The following is a 26569-nucleotide window of genomic DNA, read 5'->3' on the forward strand; positions in this document are numbered from 1 at the left end:
ATGTAACAGAGACTAATTTCCTACGCAGTTGTATCATAGAGGTGCCAGCTGCTGCTGGGGTGTTCGTGAGTTGTCTCCTACGCATGTGTTTGTCCCCTAATAGTGTGGGTATATGCTGCAGCCTTTCCTTGGGATTGTGGCTCTGAAGAAGAATAGGTCTTTTCTGTTCACCTATCTGGTTCTTGACTTTCTGAACCCCCTGAGTGCTTATTAACCTGTGAAGCTGTCTGAACAGTGGTCATCATGTTGGAGTTGCTTCTGTTATTGAGAAGAGACGTGTGTACCCACCTGCCATGTGTAGTTCAGCCTACTCTCTTAAATTTAGTGTACGGCCTCTGGTGTAAAACTGTCTGTGTAACCTGAGCAATTTTGGTGTGGCCCTACAAGCATGGGAATACCCAGTACTGCTTACGGTGGCAAAGCTCATCTACCTTGTAAGTTATGCTTAGGTGACAACAGTTGCTTCTGAAGTGCTGGTATTTGTAGCTGTGATTAGTTGACATGTTCTTGTTTCCTCATTTTCCCTCCTGTCATATTAGCATAGTCATTTGTGTTGTGATTCAGCGACTTGGATCAGAAACTTGATCCTGACTTCAAGAGGAGTCTTGTGAAAAGCATTAATTTTTAACCCAAGTTAGTTCATCAACACGGTGTAGCGAGTCGCTCCTCAAGCAGATACATCTGCACGCACTGAGGACATGGCACAAGGATGAGAATGAGAATAAGCAGCAGTGGGGTCTTACCTGTTTGAGTTAGCACTTCAACCAAAATAGAGGTTTGTCAAATTATACCACTAGAGTCTACCTTAGAAGTCATTAATCTTGTCCTCAACTAAGTGTCCAAAGTAAAATACTATGTACATTTGGTAAAATTAGAGAACGTTGAGGGCAGTCATCTAAAATTGGACACACTAGCATAATAATGGTAGGTGTCATTCAGTATTTGCAGGTAAAAATAACCCACAGTGGAAGGAATAACTTTGAACTACTTGAAGATATTTCTAAATTGTAAGTAAATATTGCAAAAATACGCATATCATTATAGGTACCCTGGTGAAAATTTCTTCTCAGTGTGCCCACTATCAGAGAAAATCCCTTAAAATTTATTGTAGCAGTGCTCCTCAGTAGCTTTAAATAAAAATTCTTTACCTGGTCATCTCTGCTCAGGTGAACTGCCCATCTGGTCTAATTGCAGGTCATTTATACTTCATCGATCAGTGACATACACATATCCTCTGCGTCTTTTATTTTTAAATGTTCTTGGCAAATAACAAGTTCTTGACAACTAAGTAAAGTCTTTGCAGAAAGTTTGCATAAATGAGATAAAGCAGTTGTATTTCTTGCTTTCAGTTTGTTTTCTTCAGACTACCTCTAAATTTCCAATAATGGCAATACATTCATTCTGCCATTTGGAGGAGCCTGTGCCACAGAATAATGATGTGAAGAAATCTAATTTATTTGCAAGGAAGAGTCTTCATTTGTGAACTAGTACCCATGCAGCAAAGAGGTGCTTTGTTAAGTTCAGGTAAGTGCTTTCTCTTTGTTATTTTTTAATTATTTGCCTTTTGCTATGCTGGCGTTTCACTCAGATTAGCATACGTGCAGTGTCATGTCAGAGCCTGTGAGTCTTTGTGTTGGTCATTTGGCACATAAAGTATCCTGGAATTAAAAGGCACATGCTGTAGCACGCATACTTACAAGATGTATGGAGGGAAATTATTGTCTTGGAAAATCATTTTAGTATAATTTCTAATCTCTGGATTAGAATTTATAGCTGGTAGCTGGTGGGGATGGAGCTTATGATGATCATAACGACCTGATTCCCTTTTGCTGTATCTTTTTCAGAGTTTTCTTCTGTGTTTCTTTATATTCTGAATTAATATTTTGCAAATCCATTGTTGTGGTTAAGGCTGTGAGTATTCATAATTAGGTCTTGAATCATTTGGGGGAAATGAAAAGGAAGTCATGGTCACATTTCCATAACTTGGAATGTCTTCACGTTTTTATTATAAAAAATCAGCTTTTGACTTTTCTGAAATAATTTTTTCTTTCCTAAAATGGATCCTTAATTTCTGGCGTGATAACATTGGCTCAGGGTTTATTCCAGACGAATGGTTGCTGTATATTCTGGGAGTTTTCTGTTTGTTTTGTTTTGCTTTGCTTGTTTGTTTTTTCTAGACATCCAATTATTTTTATGACATAATAATGACTTCACAGTATAAGTTATTTTGTAGTCATATTCTGTATGGAAAATGTTTGCAACATACCTTCAATAAAAAGAAGTTAGAAGTAGAATAATAAAAATAATTATGAATATTTAAGGACTTACTGGAATTTCTTTACCTATGTTCTCATTGCAAACTGCAGGGGTTCTCTAACTGCCTATGGGTTTAGTCTTCCAACCAGTAGTCAAAAAAGGGATAATTTGCAAAGAAAAACAAGTTGCTTCTTATCAAAAAGGCAGAGTACAGTTTGTCCAACTTCTCAGTGGTGCAACCAAATCTAGAACCTGTTTATGACACCTGTCTTTGTTGGTATATTACCAGATCCCTTGCGTATATAAAAATATATATACGTATATAATACACACGCATTATCTGATAATTCTAACCCTTTGTCTAATAACTCAAAAAATCCCTTTTGTCTTGCTAGAAGTCCTACAGACTGAGAAGTACTAGATTTTTAAAATTTATTACTATCCTTTTGGGTCCAAAACCAGAGGCTGCTATCCTGCATGTTTATGTGCATGTGCTTAACTGTACATCAGTGTCATCCTGGTACAGTGCTGATTCCTAAGAACTTCAGTGACATAAAAAGAGCAATACTTTTTACTGTAAGTCTTTACTTTAGTCTTCTTATACGTGGAGACAATGTGAGGATATTGTTTCAAATAAATGTAATGGATAACTAAAAAACAGAATCTAGTTAAGAAAAGCCTTTGAACTCTTAGTAAGGTACTCCAAATACAGACAGCTCCAGTGAAAATGAGAATTTTGCTTCAGTGAAGTTCTAAAAGTTGAAATGCATTTATTTCAATGAAATAGTCACAAAAAAAAGAACTAATTTTAGAGGCAATTCTTAAGTTTTCTGTTTTCGCTTTGTACTTGGGTGGACACCACTCATTACACTCATACATAGTTTTCAAAATGCTTTTCTATATACACTGCAGAATTACAAAAAATGGGGAAATGATGCTTGAGAGTTCATTTCTTTTATATATGTAAAGAACAGTATTCTTGAGCTTATTAGGTTTTCCTGTTGGTGAGAATGGATTCTGGCTATACATGAAGCCAAGCTGTTATTGAACACAGTACTGCAGAAAGCAAAGTGGGACAAAAATAAATCATAAATGAAGTTCAGTATTATTCTATACCTATGCTTATGATGTCTAAAACAAACATATTGAGAGAACTGAGTGAATTTTTCCTCTTGAATCTTTCAGCAGAACTATTATTGTTCCTAACGCAGTCTCCTGTATGTGGACAAAGTTGTTTTTTCTTCAAAAAATAAACAGAATGCTGTCTCTGAAGAGTAAAAAGGTAAGGCATTTGAGATTGCTATTTCAGGAAGCAGTTAAAAGTAATTTCAATAACTTGTAATGCACACAAATACACAAAAATACGTGATTTCTTATGCATCATGAAGTGTCAAATATTTTATATCAGTTTCTGTTGTTTTTTTCATCTCATGGGTGGAATTTCTGAATGTATTCAGCTCTGTGTTCTAAATGTGTTCCCAGAAATCAGTGAGCTGACCTGAGTGGGAATAAAGGTTGGTTTATCTTTAGTGAGACAAAGTTAAGTCACAGCTAAGTAATTTTGAAATCCCATCCTTGAAATACCAGGTCTTTGACATTCAGTGGGATGAGAATCTCAAAACAGACTGACTACTGTGGACTCCCCAGCTACAGTTCAGGTAAATAACTTCTTTGGAGGAGGAACTTAAAGGTTTCTTCTCTTTTAAATTATGATAATTAGGTAGCAAAGGGTGCAACATAACTAGAAATACTTTCCTCTTACATTTAAAATAAATATCCCCATACCTGTTCCAGTTTGAACATCATGTAGTTATCTAATGTTTCAGAAGTACTGTTTCTGAAGAGGACTTCTTTACTGGCATAGAATATGAATGTCTTCTTCCATTCACAGCAATTTTAACTTTTTTTTTCTGATATGTATACATGAGTGAGATTCTAATTCAGCTATGGCAATTTCCATTTTGCAAATACAGAGGTGTCTTTTGGCAACACATGCATAATTTAGAAGGAACAGCTTCTATATTGGAGTAAGTGTTAGGGACTCTGTTCAGATCACGGGATTAACATGTTTCCTCTCCAGCTGGTCCCCACTTCCTCCAGGGAAAGGACAGCTTGTTTGATTTGTAACAGCACAACGTAGTTTGTAACCTACAGCCTTAAAGTCACCTGGATTCGTGCTGCTTTACTTTTATTTCCACTCTTGTAAGGTATAGTGGTGCAGCAGGTACTGCTACTGCTGTTGTGGAGGCAGGAAACTTAGAGAGGAACAGAGTATGCAGTGGGAACATGAACTGTTATAGCCATCTCCAGTAATCTGTCCTACCTCATTATCCAGGGTCCTCTTTCACTTTGTTTTGGAGTGGTGAGGGGCAGGGGGGAAATGGGAAATAGTATTGTAGTTGGTAGAAAAAGAGTAAGGAATTCTTTTTTTTTTAAAAAAAAAAAAAAAAAAAAAATTCTCCTCCTGCATGATTATGTTTTTAAGAGAAAACATCAAGGCTTTGAGGATTTTTTTTTAAGACTTAACCAATTTCAGTTACAGATTTCCTTTCTTGCTTTCTTCAAAAACAAAAAGGTGCTATAAAAGATCAGTATTTTGAGATCAAGATCAAGAATAAAAAAGAATATTTTAAGAAAAAAGATTATAACAAACCAAAGAAATGCATCTGATACCTTTTAAAATATTAAACTTGAATAAATTGTTAGCATCAATAAGCTATTTAGGTTTTTCTATATTCAGTTCTATAGGCAATACAAACTGCAAGAAACAGATGCAGCTGAAGTAGATCATCTGGTTTAAGAAAGTAAGCAACTATTTCTGCTGAACAATCAGTTAGACAAAACTATTAAAATGCAAATGCTTTCATAGTAGCTCTGTAAGCAAGCAGAAGAAATATCACACGCTTGTAGTAAGTTACATGTTTCTTCAGGGGTGATGAAAAATATCTTTGTTTATTTTGTCCAAGATGATTCAGGAATCCCTGTAATTCTTGTCACAGGTATACTAAATAATTGGGAGCAAATTTGTAAATTGAAATTGTAAAATTCTATGAAATCTAAATAAGTTACTACAAGCTCTTGATAATTAATAAAATACCAGCTAGCAGGCAACAGATGTAATCTTAGAGAAGTGACATATTTTAAAGACACTCCGTATCACTGTAGTATGTACCATTAGCACTCTAAGTTAGAAGCATAACATCTGAGCAATATATAAGTTGTGCACATTCCTCTTTTTGTGCCCAACACACTGATGTATTAATATTATAAAATATCTTTGTTCCTTTCCTCTTTGGAACATAATGAGTTTCCTTTCTCCATATATCTTAAGATACAAGGGGATCTTGAGATATATGGGGAAAGGAAGCTAATATGTGTCTTATATAAGACATATCTTACCTTGTTCCTGGGGCTTGTGATCCAAGAGCCCCTGAGTAGAGGTGTCACTGTCTGTGAGATCTGATGTGAAGCCCTAAGGTGAGTTACACAATGATGGCAGCATTGGCTACCACACAATACACTATGAAAGTTTGGGTTCCCAATATTATGACATTCTTTTGAGAGCAGGCCCAGAAAGGTGTCCTGACCATAAGCGTTCAGCTTAAATATACTACTGTTGGATCTCACCACGTTAATGCTGTCATACTAAGCTGGATGGTTAAATTTTTGAAGGAGGAGACTGTTCTGCCTTATCAGCAGTTTGACTATGGGAGTTTCTGATTTTCAGGGTCTTCAGAGAGAGAATATCTAATTCCTGGTGTTTGCCAAGAAGAGGTGATGAAGCTTTTATGGTGCTTTGAGGATGAGTTTTGTTATCCTGCTATGGAATGGGTAGTTGTGTATGTTAGGCAGTACGGGTTCCTGGTTGCTTGGTTTAACAATAACCAGTGGCCAGAATTGTTAGTCTGAAGTACCACGTCTCTTCCAAAGACGGTAGAGGTTGGAACACAGAAGAGGGAAAGAACTATAGAGGAGTATTCTGTGGGTCAGGAAGAAGATACGTTTTCTTGAGTTACTGTCTAAGTTATGGAATACCATCTTACAAGATACAAATACTGTAGCTGGTATTAAAGGAGAACTCCAATCAGCACCTCAGAGAGGGACAGTCGGTGACTGGAATTTTATTCTGTGCAGCACTGTGAATACAGCAGTCACTTCGAGACCTGGCACTGGGACTCCAGATGCCTCGAAAGGCCCAGTGGTTCAGATGAAGACACTCTTAAATTCACGGGCAGAGTAAAGACCGTCTTCGGAGATGTATCTTTTTGCTAAATTCTACCAGTTGTTTTCACCAAGTGTTGTTGGAATTGATTTATTCTCTAGCTTGTTGATGAAGCTATTTGTGATTCTTTAAGCCAATCCCTGCCATGGCACAGTAGCTTTTTTCCGAAATGCCACGTGAGGGTGTTCACTTCAGAGTCTGACTTGTTTCTGCTACTGATTACTCTCTCATCCTCCATTTTTAGAGACAATGTCTTTCGTGGCAACTTGCTGTGGACTGAGTTCCTACTGTGCCACTTAATCGTGAAGGTGTTGGTCGTATGTATTCACACCTTCCAGGCTTGTTTATCTTATTATGCTTCACCCAACGAAGGGTAATGAATAGTATCTTATGGCCAGAGGGGCACAATATGGGGCCAGAGATAAGTGCTATGTGCAAGTGCTATAATTTCCTAATTGCATTTTATTTAGCAGAATATATGTATATTTATGTATACATATATATTTACTTATATATGTCTGGAAGGCTAACGTCAACTGAGTAATAAGCAAAAAAGGAACTCTTGATGATTGGAAAGAGAATCTTGGCTGAAGGGTTTGGGGGGAAAAAGCTTTGGGATCTACAGAAAAAAAGAATGATTTTCTTCAGTTTTTCCAGAAGTCTTTTGGAAACTTTTACCCATAGTTTAAAGAAATCTGCACATATCAAAATGAGCAGTGATGCTGATTTAAAAATAAAAACTTACAATATTGCACCCTTCAAGGTGTTCTCAGTAAGTAAATATTTTAATGAAGTTGCTCTATTCAAAAACTTTATTGCATTGAGAAATTACAATTCCTACGTACTATAGACTACTTTTACCAGTAGGTCCTTAAAATGCTCTGTTAACTCTTTGTAATGAGCTAATCTATCTATATAGAAATGTCTCTGTATATAGAAATGTTTAGCAAGCTTTTCTAGAGAAGAGTGCCCTTCCCATGTATTTATGATAGGATGTTACTTCTACAAGAATTATATCATCGATTTTTATTTTCAATATTTTGTTCTTACTGAGGTCGGTCAACTAGCAAATAAAAATATTTTAATGACCCCTGTTTGCAACACAGATCCATCTCTAACATTAGAACAGGTTTCCATTATTAAGAGATCAATATTTTATGATTATTTTTTTTATAACTGATATACCCATCAGTTGTTTTCTCTGTACTGGCTAGGTTATGGTTGATAGGGTTCTCATTCTTAACTAAGCACATGCAGCTCATCTTTGGTGAGCAAAGGTGATGCTGTAGATAATTCACTTTATCCAAAGATTTTTGGGAGATAGGGTGTTCCTCTTTGGGGGAGAGGGAGATAGGGAGACAAAAACATGCCGTCACACTCCATGTGGTTTTCTGAGTCTACAGAAACATAAGAGGTAAATTTGCTGGACTCAGACATTGTAACTTAAGCTTCAATACATTTCTGAATTTCTGTCCCATACATATGCATTTATCTTGGGTCTGTTTTGGAAGATACTGTGATACAAATCATATGTCAGCAGGAAGATGCATCCTTGTTTTATTAGGTGATTTTGGTCTCTTAATTCAGTCATCTGGGACATCCAGTTCAAAGTGTCCTAAAGGGAATGTGCTAGTTAGAACAATAAAAATTAATAAATAAATAAAAATCAGCTATTTTCTCCTTTAAGGAATACTTGAGGAAGTAACTAAACTTTGTTCCTTTTGAAGCAAAAAGGTTGATTTTTTTTTTTTTAACAGTGCCTGAGTTTGCAGATGCTATTTAAAATGACCAAATAAAGTAGATAGCGGTGGGAGTACAATTGTGCAACTGAACTACAGGGATTTTGCTGGAGAACTACTTGCCTGTTATTGTCTTTGACAAGGCAGAGATAAAGCAGTGGTCATTTCCAAAGCTGTGGTCTGGCTGGGGAGGAGTAATTGCTTTTATATGTATTTTTCAAGCCAGAACACACACACAGTCAGTATCCAGTGTTTTTACCAAGATTCAAAATTATCACAGCATTGTTGCTGAACGAAGTTATTTTTAAATGGAAAGGCATTCTGAAAAGAATAGTGCCACCTTAGTGGCACGTAGAAAACTTCTGTCAGCTGAACTCCCGACGGAGCCTGGCAGCAATTCAAAGTGTGGTTTGTCTCTAGTAATTCCATTAACATTTCAAAGGTTGACTATGTTCTGGGAATTACCCAGCAGGGATTATTATTTTTTATGTTAAGAATTAGTACTCTAAAGCTTTGCCTGTGCGAGGAGTGTTGTAGCTATCTTGCAATAGATAAATGTACTATATCCAAGACGCTAAGTTCTCTATCAGACATTTTGCTACTTTATCTGTATTGGTATAATTAAAGTAGCAGTCCTCTCTCTCCCATAGTGTGAATAGAGCTGTATTAGTATACAACTATGTATATTGGTAGCTTATTTCCACATAGAAGGAAACAACCTAGGAGGGCTGGCCCAATTCCAGAAATTGTTTATTGTTTTTTTTTTAATTATATTGCAGTTGCTATGCCCTTCTAAACTATTTGCAGGAGACCTTATACCAAAAGAAAGTGACTTCATTCTTGTTTATTTGCCCTTATCCATAGAGACCCATAAAAAGTTGCACCACTTCAGTTTTATACGTTCAGTTTGTCTTTGTGGGCAAGCTTGTCTGCTACACACATCTGCATCTGTGCTAGAGGATATAAATGATGAGTGTTTTGATAATAATAATGCATCTTCATCTCTGATATAACCGTAATCTACTCAGTTTGTACTAGAACAGGTACAGTTTAATAGAATATTTCCATCTGGTTGCTTACAGACCCGCTGCCCCCTCCAAATCCTAGCTTCACTCTCTGTCGTTCAGTATGGAACAAAATGACTTACGCATTCTGATCGAACTTTCACTGCTGTTTTATAGATCAGTGTCTTGCCTCGCTTCTCTGATGTGCAAATGAAGCTCGTCCAGTATGTGTTACTCAAGAAAGAATTAAGAAAATTGAAGTCAGAACATCTGAACTTGGATCACTTGCAAATAAGGAAGATCCGCATGCACGTGTTCTGTAAAGATAATGTTGAACGGATCCAGGTAATTCCACTTTTAAAGCTACAGATGAGAGTGATCTTGATTCCCATATTAAAAGGGGAGGAATTTTGTTGGCGAGACAACTGAATCTCTATAACCCTTCTGCTCTAAGACTGGAAGCAGTAAAGAAAGGACCTAGTCAGAGACTAGCTAGCAGGAACAGAAAGAGCCAAAAGCCCAAGGGACCTTTGACCATTCAGAGAACATTCACTAGCTTTAATTAGCTATTCTCTGTCCTATGCTCACTTGACTGTGTGTTCCACTCTTTCCTTCTATTCTGCCTCTTTACTTCTGCTTCAATCCTGTTTACATTGTATGTTTTTCTTCCCTCAATCTGTCCTCCTTGCTCCGTATCCCCTTCTACCTTCTTTGCAAGCAAAAGCCACCGCCAAAATAGAATTACTCTTGCGTTTACCACAGTCGTGCTGTTTGTGCTGTGTGTGAACTTTTCCCCCATGCTGTCTTATCTGTTTAGGCTGTAAAGTTGTTGGTTGGGTGTTTGGTTTTGTTGTTTTTTTTTTTTTTCCAATCAGGGATCTTTTACTCTTCTGTGTTTGTGTGCTGTCCAACATAATGGAACTTCAATGTTCATTAGTTCTTAACAGTCCTTAGATGTGATTAAGAATAATATCCCTTTATTGTCCTCTTTTTTTTCTTTCTTTTTTTTTTTTTTTTTTTAAGAAATCACTTCTAGGCCAATGAGTACACTTAATGAGATGAGGTGTATTAGATGTAACAGGGTAAGGGAAACTTCACTTTTGCAGTCTTTCTGTAGGTGAACTGGTGGTTCAAAAGTACAGGTGTCAAAATGTCTATGCTTTCTCCTATTCAGAAGAAAATTGTATTACTTGGTTCTATTACAGTCCAACATACTATGTTAGACATTACAGAATTCATTTTATATTGACCATGTTTGCGTTGCACTTGCAGTGGTTTGCAAATTCTTGGTTTGTTTTCCATGTTTCACAGCTTTTAAATTTGCTTTCTAGAAACTGTTTTGGTAGCTGCAGTTTGCTTGTCTGAAATCCCTTCAGAAGCTTGAGTGCAAAGCAAGCACAGTACTAGTGATGGATGTGAATGGATATCTTAAGGATAACAGTGGATATGGTGTCTTCAGAAACGGTGGCATTATGGTAAGAATCTGCATGTAATTTATGAAACAATACATGATAGTTCTCCGTAGAATGTGTTTGTATCTCTGAAGATTTATCCAATCACTTAATGTTTTTCTAAAATGTTGAAGGTAAGAGGGTTGCTCTATATCTTGCAGCATTTTGAAGTCTGAAACAGTGTACAACTTTAGTTTACTTAGCAGTGACTTTTTTTCACATTAAAAAAAAGTAAATGTAACTTTTTAGGAAAATAAGCTATTTTAGAGTAGTAGTTCAATGCTATTTATGGCTCACTGCTTCTGAGTCTGTTTCTCTGAATACTTATAACTGAATATTTTCAAACTGCATTAAAAAAAATGATTTTGTTTTTTTTTCACTCACACTAAACACTCTAACTAACCTTCAGTGACATATTTTACCACTGTGCATGTAACTATTCTAACAGGCATTATAAAAAACAACCAACTTTGCAGAAGATACAAAAGACATACGTATTTATGGACAAATTAATCATATCTGGAGGCTTTTAATCCTTGTATAGATTTTTAAAAAAATATATATATATAACAGTAACAAATTACTGGTACTTCTTTGTTGGAAGTTGATCACACTATTTGAATAATGTACACAATTAGATAATCCAAGTAGAAACACCAGTGGAAATTTTACTGTAACTACAGTCCAGTCTAGTAAAAGTGGTTCCTTTTAATTTAGTCTTTGAAATAATTTAGGCCAGCAATTCCTCAGGCAAAAAATCTTGTTTCCACCAAACCCAGTTATGTTTTTATTTGTGTATATATTGATTTCTTGAAATTCACAAAGAATTTGTGCCTCTGTTTTTCTTCCTACTCTTTGAATCCCGGTGGTTGCTACTGCAGTGAAACTGTTTTGCTAACAGCAGGCAGTTCTTAAAGATTTTTCTTATGAATATTTTGAGGTCTTGGGTATGTATACATGGTGTAGTAAAGAGGTGCAGAGACTCAACTTTCTTCTGATGAACTAGTTCCAGAACTGAGGCGGCTGTTCTAGCAGCATGCTACTTTCAGCAAAATTAGCGTTTTGAACTCCAAGAACTCTTAATTTTAACATGCCATGCTGAAAACTGCAGTGTTTCAGGAGTTGATTCGCAAGCAGATTAGGTGTTAATTGAATGGACGACATTAATGTCTGAGAGCGGTAACAGTGTTTGTTCTGCTGCATGTCTGTCAGCTGTTAGCCCCAGCTCGGGTGCACACTCGTGCTGACACGGGTACCTGTTTATGGGCACCTGGTGAGATGTGCAAAGCTTTTCGTGTCCTGGTGAGGTGGGAGCACCAGCCTGGTTGATGCAATCTAGTTGCGCTGTACTCATTTGCACGGTATAGTCATGCTCCAAAACTTAAAAGTTACCTAAGGCTGCGTTAATTAAAACACGAGTATCTTCACTAAGATAGTGGAAGAGGAAGCACGGAGAATGCCTGGTAGATGAACTCCTGTGAGGTCTGTGACCAGACAGATGATACTTCAGAGGCCTGATATAAAGTGCACAAGTAAAACCTGCTTTAAGACAGTTTCTGGAAAGATTAAGGTGAGCCCTCTTCTCATTTGAAATTAGTTTGATATGAAAGTGACTAATAGTGACTTTATTTAATATCCATTTCTGCAACACTCAGCTTTTCATTTTTACTTTCTAGGAGGGTGGAAGAGATAATCTGGCCGTCAATGTGCTGTGCGCTCTTTCCAGTGCCAAAATACAAACCAACAGCTCTAATGTACATATTAGGTTCCTCAAGCTTCACTGAACTAGAGTGCGTGCTAGATAGATGAATGAAAGCTTATATATCTGCTTATATATATTTATAGGTAATTTTTTAAATTGCCATGATTCTATAGGTCATTGTAGTAACTTGGGATGAAGAAGTTAGGCTGCTCACGAGTTGTTTTTTCTTTTGCCCCATTGATCTTTCACTCTGGTTCATTGCATGGCAAATGCTTTCTTATTTATTTGATCTGTTTATGTTTTAAATCGGTTTCTAGGAGGAAACAAAACAAAACAAAAAAGAGGTGTGCTCTTCTCAGTTTTAAAACCCTTCAGATTTTGAAGGATGGTATCAATCAAGAAAAACATAGTTTGCAGTTTCCATGTCATAAAGGTATCTTATCTGTAGTTGCAATAGTTGTAAAAATCAAGGCTGGAGTGTCACTTATCTTTTTCTGTTGATCTTTTCTAAGGTGACTGTACTGAATGGTATTGTTTCAAATAAAGGCAGTTAAAACAAGTGATTGACTTGTAAAAGAGTTGTTTGGCATTTAGTATTTAATTCCTCTTTTGCTAAATCATTTTTGTGATAATAACTTTATTTGTGACACTCCACTTCCACTGGTAGGTGGAAGCCTGAGGGGGAAAATGTTATACTTCTTTCACAATTCATTAGTTTGTGGATGTTTCTGTTATGTTGTTTCCACACTGAATGACTCATATGCTAAATGAACATACCAGCCTAAAGGCGTGCCCTCGCCATAGCAGCCCACAGTGAAACTTGATGCCATTATATATAAAACTACGGAAGATGCTCGTGCCCATTTGAATCCTCGAAAAGTTATGTGCACGTTGGACATGTGTGCTATCAAATACGTAATGTACTTTATTTCAAAAAGTTGTTTTACCCTGATTGCTCTTTTTCACACCGTTAATTTGCTGAGTTTGTAGGCAACATCTGTCTTGTGAGCGTAAGTTGGAACCGAGAAAGTGATTTTTTTATTATTATTATTTTTGTAACATGGTACAGTTTTGGTGCATTCATTTCTGGACTATTTGATGAAAGACTGTAGAAGTACCTGCATTGCCACATTGTATGGTTTTGTAATGAGTTAGACAGATTCAGAAATATTTTTATTTGTCAAATTGATAGCACAGGTCTAAGGATCTCCATATTGAGAAAACGCTAATTAGAGTGAACCAGTTGACCTCTGGTTATCTTAGCTCTCCTTGAATTGTGCATTTCTTACCAATTTAATTTTTTCTTGTTTAACAAAAATATCAAAGACAAAACGGGTTTACCTATTGACAACGTGTCACAGAAATTCTCGCTTATATTACAGAAGCTTCATACTGGAACACAGCAAGAAAGTCTAAAACTGGCCTGGGGTTTCAGTCCTCCATTTATTATGCACCTCTTACCCTGCATGGTGTTACTTATATCATAATATGGAGACATATGGAGTATTGAAAAGAGCACAAAGTAATTTTTTTCAGATAGTTTTGAATCTTTAGGTATTTTTTTGTTCTTGGTGGCGGTGTGTTTGTTTTTATTCCTCAGGTATTATATAGCAATATTAACTATAAGCTACCATTGATTTGAATATTGAAAATACTTAGCTCCAGAAATTTTGTTCTCTGGATGACAGACTAATGGTTTTGATAATAGTAAGATAGTATAGAGTAAATAAAACATCATGAGTCAGGTCCTGTTCTACATTGCATGGTAGGTAGTGGAGGAGTTTATGCCAAAGGGAACAGATATGTTTATCTTAAAGCATGGTCTTGCCATAAATCTTTCACTTAACTCTTCTCACAGTGTTACACAGTGTGAAGTTTTTCTGTCAGTGTCCCTATTCATTTTCAGGAGGTTGTCTCTGCTTACCTAGCTCTAATTCCTCTGATATGGAGCTGGTCTATCAGTCCTTTGTCTGGCTTGTGGTGCAAAACTGTAAGGGCGTTCTTGGAAACTACATGTAACTATTAACAAAATTGACCACAGTTTCCATAGAATATACTGGAAGGCAATAAAAATAGCAATTTCAGTGTTATTTCAATTTCCAGCATCCCAGACTGAGTCATCTCAAGTCACTTAATGTCTCACTAGGAGAGTATAAAAGGTATAAAACCATACCTGAATACTACCATTTGATCTTTGCGTAGTGTTGAACTGTAAGGAGAAAGTCTCGGAATCAGAAGTCTTCAGCAGTTTTGCAAAGGGCAGCATCTCTGTCTTCATGTCAGGCTGTATTCACCTTTCCAGAAACATAAGCAGCAGCAGAATGGCAGGAGTTGGGCACCCTGGTATATTCTGTACCCATCTGGGAGTGTAAAAGGTGCCTCTCCCCAGCTGCTGTTCCTGCAGTTCTGTTTCTGAATCTTTGTTTCTGAATCTTCTGTTTCTGAATCTTTGGCTTGTAATGGTTTAGACATGATTTTTAAGGATTTAGATCCCTCCTTTGTCAGGAGAGATCCTGGAATCTAACCAGCACGTGCGGTTTTAGTCCTGTTCTCCCTTTTCCACCTGTTTCAGAGTATCTTTTTTTCCTTTCCTGTGCTGCATGATGAAGACGCAGAGCTCTCCGGTTACGTTTAGGGCCCAAGAGCTGAGGCCATAAACCTGGATTTCTTAGAAACACCGCCAGTTTTCATGGCAGGTGCTGATCATACCGACCTTCTCCTTTGTGTGTCGACCCATTAAGTGCCTTTATCCGCGGGCACCGCTTTCACCCGCGGCCCTACAGCTCTGCCAGTCACCCAGGGGCACCGCAAGTGGCCTACAGCTCTTCTCTCTCCAACCAAACACCGCCTCAGGGCAGCCAGCAGATCCCTCACAACCTGCCAGGGCTGGGGTCAGGCCCTGCAGGGAAAGGGAGCTGCCTGCAGCTTCTGTGTGCCTTGAAAGCAGACACGTAAATACTAACAGGTGAAAGCATTTGAAACGATATGAAATGCTTTGTTTATTTCAGGAAAATAGTTGGCACAGCACAGGGACCGAATGATGAGTACAGTCAGAGTTTACTGTGTGAATTGAGGCAATTTTATTGTTTTGTTAATGCCACTTCTTTCTTTTAGTGTAAACTTGGATCTTCCCTTGATATATATATACAGTGCCAGATGTTCGTGTTTAAAAATATGCTTTGGCTAACAGTAAAATATCTTCTGCTTAATGCCTACACAATACACGCTGCAAGATAGGTGCTCTACTCTGACAGCTACTACAGTGTATCCAGATGAACTTTTTACTTTAATATTTAAAACGAGATGTTAAGAATAAAAGTGTTCTGGTCATTAAATGAGAATTAACATGGGAAAGCAGCTGATTTATAATCTGACACTTGGCTTCTCTAGTGCCTGTTGCAAAGAAATTGGTCTCTTAAACTGTACATTAATCATGAACAAGAAGTTCAGAAATGCCTCTTTCCATCCAAAAACTTTTATTACCAATGAAACAGCTTTCATAGTATTGGAATGAGCAAATAAATGTCTCAAACGAGAAATTCCTTCACGTCCAAATGAAGTTAGCTTACACCTCTTTCCCAATGAGTTTATGTAATTGTAGTTGTCTTCCTTCTACTCTAAAGGGAAAAAGGGCCTGGGACAACTTTGCAGGTAAATGCACAGTGAAGTATAATTTGTATATTCAGTACCTATTTTCAAGCATATAATAGCTTTAGCTAGAAAAGCAAAATGTCCATTTCATTTTAGAAAGCGGTTGCTGTTTGTCAGTGGGGTGTGTTACTAAAATGATCACAGGCAAAAGCTGTAAATCTGGCAAAGAACCATTCTTTTGCTCCTAATTTCGCAGCCTGTGTGATTTGCAAAACAGAGCAAGTTAAACAAGGGGAATAAATCTTACGTTCTGATTTCCTGGTGTTGACTGGTCTGCTGCTTTTGGAGCACAGATGAAAGGTATGTTGCCTTTCGGATTCAGAAATTGCATACTGCCTTTCTGCAGCCTGTTGGCTTGCTTTTATGCCTGACAACTTTTCTGTTGTTGTGGATGGTAAGGTCATTTCAGACCCACAACTGTGCATCGACTGAAATCTCCTTCTCTAATAGAACCAGTACCACTACCTACGTTCAGGTATCACTGCACAAAGTTCATGTTGCTATTCAAATTTCTCAGCTTCTGTCATCCTGATACCAGCTTCGTTCTCTCTCCAAGAAAAAGTTCCCAGGCTATCTTGCTGGTTCTCTGCACTGTCTGTACTATTGACTTTTCGAGTCTTCATTTGTTCCCCCTATTGCACTGTGGTGTAGTTCAGCCGTTTATTCCTGCCCTGTTTACCTGACCCAGCCACTTCTTAAACCATGAAGGCCCTCCCCTGTTCTGGCAATGCTGGCAGCCTCTCCTTCCTATTCCTCTCTGTATCCTACCCCCAAACACTTTTCTTTTTTTCACTTTCCCAGGCGCTGTGGAAAAAAGTCACTAACAAAATATAGCCCCATCCCTATGCTGTTTCTCATGTCTTTTTTCCTGTTGTGTCTTGTCTATCTTAATAAAATTAAGACTCTCTGCTCTTTGAGAAAGAATTATGATTTTCTATATGTCTTTGTAATGTCACAGAATGGGGTAATGTGTTTTCTAGTATTTGCTGTGACAGTATGCATTTCAAACTAAAGCAGGATGATCTAATCAAGATGACCAAGCAGTATAGTGGTGGCATACTAAGGAGTTAGTGCTTGAGCTAGTTCTAGCTCTCTTGTTCAGAGGTGATTGGTAAGTAGGCATTTTTTTGGGTGCTTTTTAACAAGATGTCATGGGAATTCTTTTTAAAACAGTCTTTTTTTTTTTTTCCAATCATTTCAGTAAGGGGTAAAAGTTAAATTTCAGATCTTTGAAAACAATTTTTCAAATTTCTAAGAAACTGTGACTGAAAATCAAGGAAAAATACATTTTAGTAAAACTAGCGGCAGAGAAGACGACTTATAATCATGCTGATTTTTCATGTATTTGACTTTACTGTTTAGATAAAAACTTCTATCTCAGCTTCATTTTTTTCAAACATTTCCAGCTATGACTTTACAGTTGTTATTAAGCTGTTAATAATATTTAATGCAAACTGCAGAAAAACTTTGTTATTGAGTAAAAGTTAAACAATGGAAACAACTTGCTATTCCTTTTTTAATTAATATTTGTTACATAGGAATTCTGTTGGCTTAAGCCATAATACAGATTCCTGTTCCTCAGTAACTGTATCCCAATGCTTCAGTTGATGTTAACCCCAAATATGTTTTGTCCTGATTTCTTTACATAGTAACTTGTTTAGTCTGTACTGTTGTTGATAGGGACGTTTTATTTACATTAATAACTCTGGATTTCCTTGTTAATCAACATGGATAAATTACATACGTGAGAAACATTTCTGATCAACTTTGAGTTTTCCATACTTGAGAAGCTTCTTGGTATTTTTCTTGTGTTACAAGATAGCAAGCGTAGCAGTGTCTGATCTGACCTCTTTATAGCATTTATTATTTTATGTGATGTCAGCTCATAACGCTCTTGATTTTAAACGTGCCTGTTTCTCTTCGTATGATAATTCCAGTGTTTACTAATGTTCACCTTTGAACCCGTCCCGCTTTGGAGAAGGGGTGACCTGTGCAACGTGTGGTTTTTCTGGTAAGGTCACAGGATTGATTTCTATAATCCTATTACACTGTTTTTCTACTCACTCTCTTCCATTGTCTAAGCAGGCTGTTTTGTTACTTTTATTTTGATGGTAGCAGCGTATTGAGCAGAGATTTTCACTAACTGCCGAAGTGCTGCCCTACTTCCTTCCTGAGGCCAAGGCATCTGGTGTTCTTTCACGTTACAGCTTAACTGATCGAGCGAACAACTTCCATTAAAAAGAGGCAGTCTTACCACCTCCCTTGCACCTGGCACTGGCATTCATCTGTCCCTGTGATCCGGTTCGTGGAACTATGCTGTTAAAGCAATCCCGATCTTACCAATAAAGGCTTGATTCTTCTGTGGGTTTTGCTCCCTGTGCAGGCTTACCAGAGATGGCTGCTGTTGTTGTTGAGAGGAAAATAGAGGAGCACATAGCAAAGGAAGGAGGACATAGAAGTGTGGAACGTGTCCTTTCTGCAGTGATCTGTATCAGATCCATTTAACTAGCGTAAAACTATGCAGAGATTTGTAACAGAAGCATTGAGGTTGGTATGAATGTAGTATGGATGGAAATGCATGTGTAAGCATAGGGAGAAAGAGCAAAACAAAGGGTTAAAGAAGTGGCATATACTGATAACGAAGAACACCGTTTCCAGGACACCGTCCTCAGCAGTATCTGTGTGCCACAGCACAGATGATTTGCCAGCGGAAGACCTTGCATCCTAAGATCAGGAGGATGGCAACAAGGTTGTAGTATATCACATATATCATTCTTTTTCCTGTTAGCTGAACAGGAAAAGAGACTGCAGGCAGGCATTTTAGGCCTATGTTCCAAACAAGGAAAACAGACAATGGGCAGCAACCTGGCCTAAGATTTATGGAAGTCGAGGTAAGCAAGATCCTGAGGCAAAGGACTGTCCTATCATAGCTGATGATTCCTGAGGGATATCCTAAAGGATCTGCTCAAAAAATCTAGCTTGTTACTGCTAAGAACAACTTCTGCAACATGTTGAGGCCTTGATAGTTGACAGCTCTGGTTCTCTGTTGTGCACGTAAGTTATCCTGACCAAACAGTTTGGAGACACACATCGTGGTGTTTATAAGTGAGCATGAGGGTATGAGTGAATTATATTTCCGGGAGAATGAATGTCAGTAGGTAGAATCAACTTCTTTGGAAATTTTGTAAGTAACTGTTGCTTTCCCCTTGTCTAATATGTTGAGTTTTATTACACTAAGGTCTCTTCAGTTAATTTGAAACCTCATAAAATAGACAGTTTTCTCTTGCTTTTTGTGTTTCTTTTTAGCATGTGTTTGTTATCTATTGTCATTCCAACTTGCTGTGGCATTTTTGTGGCCCATTTGTTCATTTTAGTTAGATTTTGCTTTCCATGATTCTAAGTAGCCGCAGTGACTGCAGCTTAGATGCCGCAGTACACACCCCTACCACTTTCTACTTGATTGGTCTTACGTTATGGTATATTTATCAAAACAATTATTTTGAGACTCTTTGCCATTAATGAAAATTATTGTAATGAAATAGAATATATAATCCAGTATTTTACCTTGTTTCTTCTCATCGTGTTCTACCTTATTTCTTCTCATCTGTGGCTCTCTGTGCCTTAGGGGTGTTTTTGTTTGCTTGCCTGTTTGCTTTGTTAGGGAGGATACTTCACTCACTTTTGGCTTTGGAAGAACTTCTTTTCTGTTATCTGGATGAATAGATCCAGAACAAGAAGTAGATCATCATCAGTATTAGTTGTTCTATTCAATTTATTTTGTACATGATGTTTGGTATGACTCTTGCTTATTGTTTATACTAGGATCAGATTTCCAAATTTGTCTGAAAGGCTCCTATTTGATTCTAATAACTTCTTGAAGCTCATTGTTTCTTCATAATGTCTTATTATCTTTTTCCCAGCAATAAACATGCTTTTGGAGACACAGAGCATGTAAGATGTATCTAGGGTTTTTTCTTCCTTATTTTGGTCTTTAGGCCCTTCCTTAGGTTACTAAAAATCTCCTTTTTAATAGGGTGTATTTAAAAATCAGTAAGTTTAAGATGGAGAAGCATGCATTATGGGGCATGAACCCCTTGCGTATAAGAAGTAGCTCCTTATATTTCTTTATTTCACTACATTTTACCATTCTCTCATCAATTGTTTCAGAAAATAGTTTACGACATCTGTCACATGACAAGGGTTTCCACGGTCTGTTCCAATGACACCATTTCCTCTGCCAAAAATTCTGCATGCATCCTGGATCCATGTATACCTTCCCATCTCCCATGTACGATACTCTCTTCTCTTTCACAGTGTTGAATTGTATTGGGGATTTGCCCGTCATTCAGAGTGGGGACCATCTGGTGCCAGCTGTGAACACATTCCAGCTCTTTGTTATAGCATGAAGGAATTTAGAAAATCACACAGTTAAAGTTGATGCATGGCTGTGTGCCTTCTACGTGGCTTGTGTGCATACTTACACAGTAATTACATGATCGGGTACTGTTTAATAAAACACTGTATAGGATTATAAGACTTTATTTTTGTAAAATAAAGGAGTATTGGGCATTGAAGTTCCTGTGATGCTAGGCACTACACAAACTAGGTCTGAAAAGAATACCTACATTTCTAAAAGTTTGGAATGTAAATATAATACTGTAGAAAACAGAGGATATACACAGAGGAGAAGGGAAATGTTTGGAGTTGAGGGCATTCATGTACCTAAATCAAGAAGTTGATCTCTCTAGGTTATTTCCAGTTTATGTAAAGAGACTTTGAAGGACAGTTTGGAACCACTTGAGGCTTTCCTTCATCAACATTGGTCTTCGTAGGAGCCTCTCTGCATTTGCTGTAGAGATCTGTAGATCTGTCTCCTACATCAGATACTTGTCTACTTTAGATATTAAAATCAGGTGGGTGTATACACCTTCTTGTCAAACACTGCTCATAGGCAGTGATGCTTGTTTGGGGGCAGAAGGGAAGGCATCTTAGTAAAGTGAATTTCAGAGAAGGCAATGAAGAAAAGCAGTGACATCTGTTTTTCAGATATTTAAGGGAGTTTCCCTCAAGTGTGAGGTGTAAAACAGGAAAAGGCATAAGAGGTTCATTTGAAAATACAACATGTGTGATAGAGGAGCTGGAACCTGGACTCCTGATACTGAATGACAGAGGGGGAGATAAGTAGGGAAGAGGTGCATGAAGCATCTGGGATTTATTTATTTTTTTCAGTAAAAGTGTGAGATTTTTGGGAAGTGTTTTAGACAAACAATATAAGCAATTGAAACGGTATAATCTTATGTCTTTTTCCAGTTTTATGTCTTATGAAAACTGACCTAGCTTGCAATACGAACAAACCACAGCTGACTTCCTGCTGGTGATTAAGGAACAATAGGTGCAGCGATGAAAAGTCAGGAAGGGCCTTGAACGTGAAGACAAGAAACAGAAGCTGGGGATATAGTGACAGGTTCTCCAAGTGAGTGACTAGGAAAAGGGGCTTTGTAGAGTATTCTGAATGAATGCAAGTGAGATTAGGCTGCATTTCTCAAAAGCACAGAGAAAAATGTTGCCAAATCAGAACGTGGTGATGATGATAACCTGATTGAATGCTTTACTTGATTGGAAGAATTAAGAAAAGTATAATCGTAGAAACGTTACACTGAGGATATCTGCAAATTGTAGATATGGATGTTGGGATTTGGAGTAAATTTGGGGTCTAAGGTGATGCTAGCATTATGTGTCTGAGCAATAGGCAGGATGATGATGTAGCTATACAGCTATATATATGTCAGTAGCAATTAAGTCATTCATGTGAAAACCTTAAAGAACTGTCCTCTGATATAATTGTATCATTAATTATTTGGAGTTCTTCACTCCTATGATTGCTTACAAAATAATGTAGAATGTAGTCCACCTGCCAGGAAGGATTGGGTTTTAATTGTTTGGTTTGGTTTGTAATGTCGCAGTGGGATGACTAGCCTGAGAAGGTGTGTTCTGCATTTGTTGTGGAGGCACTGATCTTTTTATTCGTTTGTAGTAATAATGAACACCACATACAGCAATTTCTTTACAATTGAATCCTTAAGCCTTCTAATAACTACACTCCATAGTACTTCAGTAATATAATTAATTGGTTTGGTTCCTTATTCAGTTCCTGCCTGATTATGCAAGAATTCCTCACAGTAGGAGGAAGCTTTCGGTTTGCTTCAGGCCCTTGTAGCCAGGCCCTGTACCAACTGCAGTGATCCTTTCTCTTCCCCTTCAACGTGTCCTGAGATCACAGGTTAAGAAAGGGTACAGCCAAAAGGGCAGAGGAAATAACATCTGCACTTGGCTAATTTTCTGTTGCCTTGCAGTCTTGTGGGCATGGTAGCAAACAGGTGTGAGTTAGAATTGTTTCTAGGCTTGCCTGACTTAAAACAGAGATGAGGTGACTTTAGCATCAGGGAGGCATAACCTCAAAAAAAAAGAAAAAAAAAAAGTTTTTATTATTATTTTTCCTCGTTAGTTCTGAAGCAGATTCAGATCACTAGTTGTGGGTATATAAACTGATAATGCATTTTTGCAAGTGGAAGAAGAAATAGTGTATTAAGTGTCTAGTTGTCAGCTGTCCAGATTAAAATACTAAAATGCGTAGTGTGCTCTAGGAAGTGAAATTTAAAAAAAAAAAAGCCTTTCTCAGAAATAAGACCATTTGAAAAGGAATTTGATATTAATAGCCCTTCAATAATGTCAGGGTATTCAGAGAAAGAGCAGTGCTGGGCAGGTAAGGCCGTCACATGCAAAATCCCGAGCGAGTGCACTTCATGCTGTTCCAGACATCTGCTGGCAAAAAGCACAGTGGGTATGGGTATGTGCTGCCTGCCTGCGGGGTGCTGAAGCTGTGTGGGGAGAGACGAGGCTGGAGGTTAGGCTTCCTTCCCTCTGCACAGCCCGGCTGAGGTGCTGCTTCTCCCCCTGCCCCGGTGTGCTCACTGAGCCAGGTTATCAGCCATATCAGCTGTATGTGAGATAAAATAACCAGAATTTGACATAGTCTAAATGTGGGGTTATAGGTTCTTTATAATGTGCAAGCTTATGACAGGTATGTGGCATACAAGTGTTAATTCAGCATTACAGAGGAAATAAAGATTTTTCTGTCTATCCCGAGCTAACACAAAAAATACAAAAACATCGTGTTTTTCCACAAATTCTGGAAATCACATCTCTTGCATGTGTATCAGTTTCCTTGTACGTAAGTGGTCCCATGTCAGATGTCAGCAAAATGGGTGTCCTAATGTCAATACGCATAGTGAACAGAAACCTTTACATACAGTATTTTCATTTATTTTTTCCCCTAATAGAAATAATAACAACTTGAGTCCTTATCTCTCTGTCAGTGGTACAGACAAATAAACATCTCTTTCAGTTACTTTCAAATATTTATATCCTTGTGGAGTAATTTTTAAACTTGGTAATTTACTTGATAAAAAGGATCTTTCTGTGCCTTAAACCAAGTAGAAGACGTAGAACTAGGAGTAGTTGATTCTCCTAAATGTGTTATTTTTGTTTGTTTTTTGGACAGAAGGTGTACTTATGTTGATTTGTCTGGCTACATGCTGATCTCAGAAGACACAACTCTATGGCAGTAGGGGGAAGAACAGTATTGTACTCCTGGATAACAGCAAGAATGACAGCCCTGATGAATTGGCGGATCAGACTGAAGACTGTTACGTCCTTCTGAGATGACACAGGAAAGTTACAGGTAGAGGGAAAGCACGGGGCCCTTCCCTTTTTCCCTGTAGGCTGGATGCAAGTGCTGTCGCTGAATTTAGGATATCATGATATTCCAGAGTGTAGTCCCTGGTTCTGTGCTCGTGTTCCATTGTAAAACTCTGTAGTGTCTTTACTGCTGCTGTTACACATTCCTGTTACATCAAAGCCTGCGTTTCGGTGCAGGAAAACCTTACCAAGTAGACATTTTTCTGAAACACCACCTTTTCTTTTTGGTGATTGTATATTATTCTAGGTATATGCTACTGTAAGTTATTATTAGTATGGTAGGGAGAAACATCAGCATAAGAAGTGACTTCATCTAACGCACTGCCAAGCTAGAACTTCTCACAACCTTCAGATGGGCACAAGAGCGAGTGTTTTTATAGCAGTAATATTACTTTCTGTCAGTTTTAGAGTTTTAAAATACGGTAAGATTACCTCATTTTCGTTTTTGCCACCACATTACTAAGAGACTAAAAATCTACACGTCTAGAAATGAGGTGTTGGTGATTAAGATAAAAATATCCCCTTTATTGGTTTTACTCTCATTTCTTTAAAATAATAAAACAAATCATGTATAAATACGAAAAAACAGCAATATGCAGGAGGTGAGCAAATGCACACTGCAGGTACTCGTGTCTGCCTGAGGGGGAATCTACTGTGATCAGTTAATGCTGTACAAACCTCTTTATGCACAATATCATTGTAGCCTTTTCCTTAGCTGCAGCATTTTGTGGTAAAAATGTAAATCTTTTAATAGTCTAGGCACTCAGATTATTTTCTGGGACTAGTTTGATGTCTCTTTAGTTGTGGGCTGTGCTACCTGGTTCATCCTTGTTCTGTTTATAAGTTTATTTATATATTTTTAGTTCTGCCATTGGGTTTGTCCAAATGCACCTTGCTAGCTGTGGGTCTGACTGAGTTAACGGGACTCTGAATGACTGGAAGTTTGTACTCTGAAGATCTGACTGTAGGCCTGAACCTGAATTTTTACTTTATTCCCCTATTTGCTTCTAATTCATGAAAAATGTCCTCTAAAGTGTCTTCAGGACCTAATGTACATCTGCCTTAGTACCATTCATACCCTATGTTCTCTGGATATTGTCAGATACGGTGAAAATATTTCTGTTATGTCATGTGTCAAAAACTCTTGATGGATGTGATTACTGTGTTGTATTTTTACATTTAATGGCTTCACCTAAAACAGGAGAGAGAATCACCTGTGTTTTCAGTAGTTGTGGTATTTCTCTTAGCTCAGATTCTGAAGCCAGAGTAACTACTTGAACTGTATTCAGGTAATTTTTAAAGATGTTGGTAGATTTCTTTTTTTATTCTTTGGGCACAAAGTACATTTATTTTATTTTGCACCGTGCTATTTTCTTAGTAGCCTATTATTACTAAAAGCTTTCAATATGATGATACACTGTGATGCAGACCAATAAAATAAGCAGGAAAAGGCAATAACTTTTACTAGCTCTCCTGTTGTTTTTCTATTTTTGTGGATGCAGTTACATGACATACTATACAGCTGGAAGGGAAGATATTTTCATTTTTGTGAATCGCGTAATGTCTTCTGCTTACACGGAATGCTGTTCCCTGTCCTATTCCATATGACTGTTACACTTTCATTGAGTACTAAAGTTAAATAGCCCCGATGCAAACTGTAAAGGACTTTGCAAGTCACATTAAAAATAGAGTTAGAGGGGAAAAATGGATATGCTCCATCTCTACCTGTGTTAGTATTTGTATTGCATAGACTTTTTAAAGCAAGCACGTACCAATATAGGAAAATTAATGAATGAAAAGATCCAAAGCTTTCTCTGTATTTAGCAAGTCAGGAATAGCTTCTTTTTTTTTTTTCTTTCTAGGTTTATTAAAATGATATCTAAAAGCTTTGCAGTGTTTAATGGCTTTTTGCATATTCCCAGAACAACAGGAAAACATCGTTGTCCTGCCGTACAGTTGAGAGAACAGCCACTCAGAAGCAAAGCCAAGGTTGTTATTTGGGTCCTCCTGCATTTTAACCTCATGCCTCCAGCTCCCTTTCTCCCGCAAAAACCCAAAGCCTCCGTTATAATCAGATGCTTCGTATTTCTGCGCACAAGGCCTAAGGTGTTTCAGTTTGGGCTCCCAAATGAGGAACACAGCGTCGGTGGCCATCTGCCAAGGTGTTTGGTCTGACTCCCTCCTTCTTCGCAGAAAGCCTATGGCAAAGGCAGAGGCAGAACTGAATGTTCCTGTGTGGCGTTCAACTGCCTTAACCGCATGCCCATTGCTCTCTTCCTGCAGTTGTCTGTCTGCTTCTCTGCACAACTTCGAGAGCAAACACATATAGGAACCTATAAATAATCTAATTCGATGCACAACCCTGATTCATTTCCTGAGCAGCGTGTGTCCCGCACACGCAGGGCGGCCGCGGTCCTGTGGAAAACTTGAGCAGAATGGATGAGGCCAAGTTAATACCATTAAGCATTTAAACTTTGCAATGAAATATTATTCTAATGGAGCTTATTATAGCTGTAGCTTGGAGTATTTTTAACAAGGGATGAGGAAAAAAAAAAAAAAAGAACGCTTTTATTTATAGTCGTAACTGTTTTCCTGTCTAACATTTGAATGTGAATATTCAGCTCGGTGAAATGCAGAGCATCAACCAGGAGGAGGAGGCGGCTGGTCTCCTTAGGGAGGAAGGGGAGAAAGAGTTCTGGGTCGCAAACACCATGGGCAGTAACTCTATTTTGCCCTTGAGTCTCGGGGCCAGGCTGTGGAGAGTTTACCCTAACTTTTGGTTTTCC

General features: G+C 37.8%; 1 long non-coding RNA gene across 3 annotated transcripts; it reads left to right on the top strand.

Moving 5' to 3' along the window:
• The first annotated feature begins 1100 nt into the window (after positions 1 to 1100).
• On the top strand, positions 1101 to 26569 carry LOC118245934 (uncharacterized). Of its 3 annotated transcripts, XR_004778028.2 has the most exons (7): positions 1103 to 1524; positions 3442 to 3538; positions 3844 to 3914; positions 9399 to 9566; positions 10553 to 10696; positions 23587 to 23766; positions 25706 to 26569. It is a non-coding gene; the product is annotated as an uncharacterized LOC118245934 (long non-coding RNA). The 3 variants fall into 3 exon arrangements; XR_004778030.2 differs by having other exon boundaries at positions 1101 to 1524; positions 3445 to 3538; positions 23587 to 26569; XR_004778029.2 differs by lacking the exon at positions 3844 to 3914 and having other exon boundaries at positions 1108 to 1524; positions 23587 to 26569.

This window comes from Cygnus atratus, chromosome 1 (genome assembly GCF_013377495.2).
Source record: "Cygnus atratus isolate AKBS03 ecotype Queensland, Australia chromosome 1, CAtr_DNAZoo_HiC_assembly, whole genome shotgun sequence".
Lineage (NCBI taxonomy): Eukaryota > Metazoa > Chordata > Aves > Anseriformes > Anatidae > Cygnus > Cygnus atratus.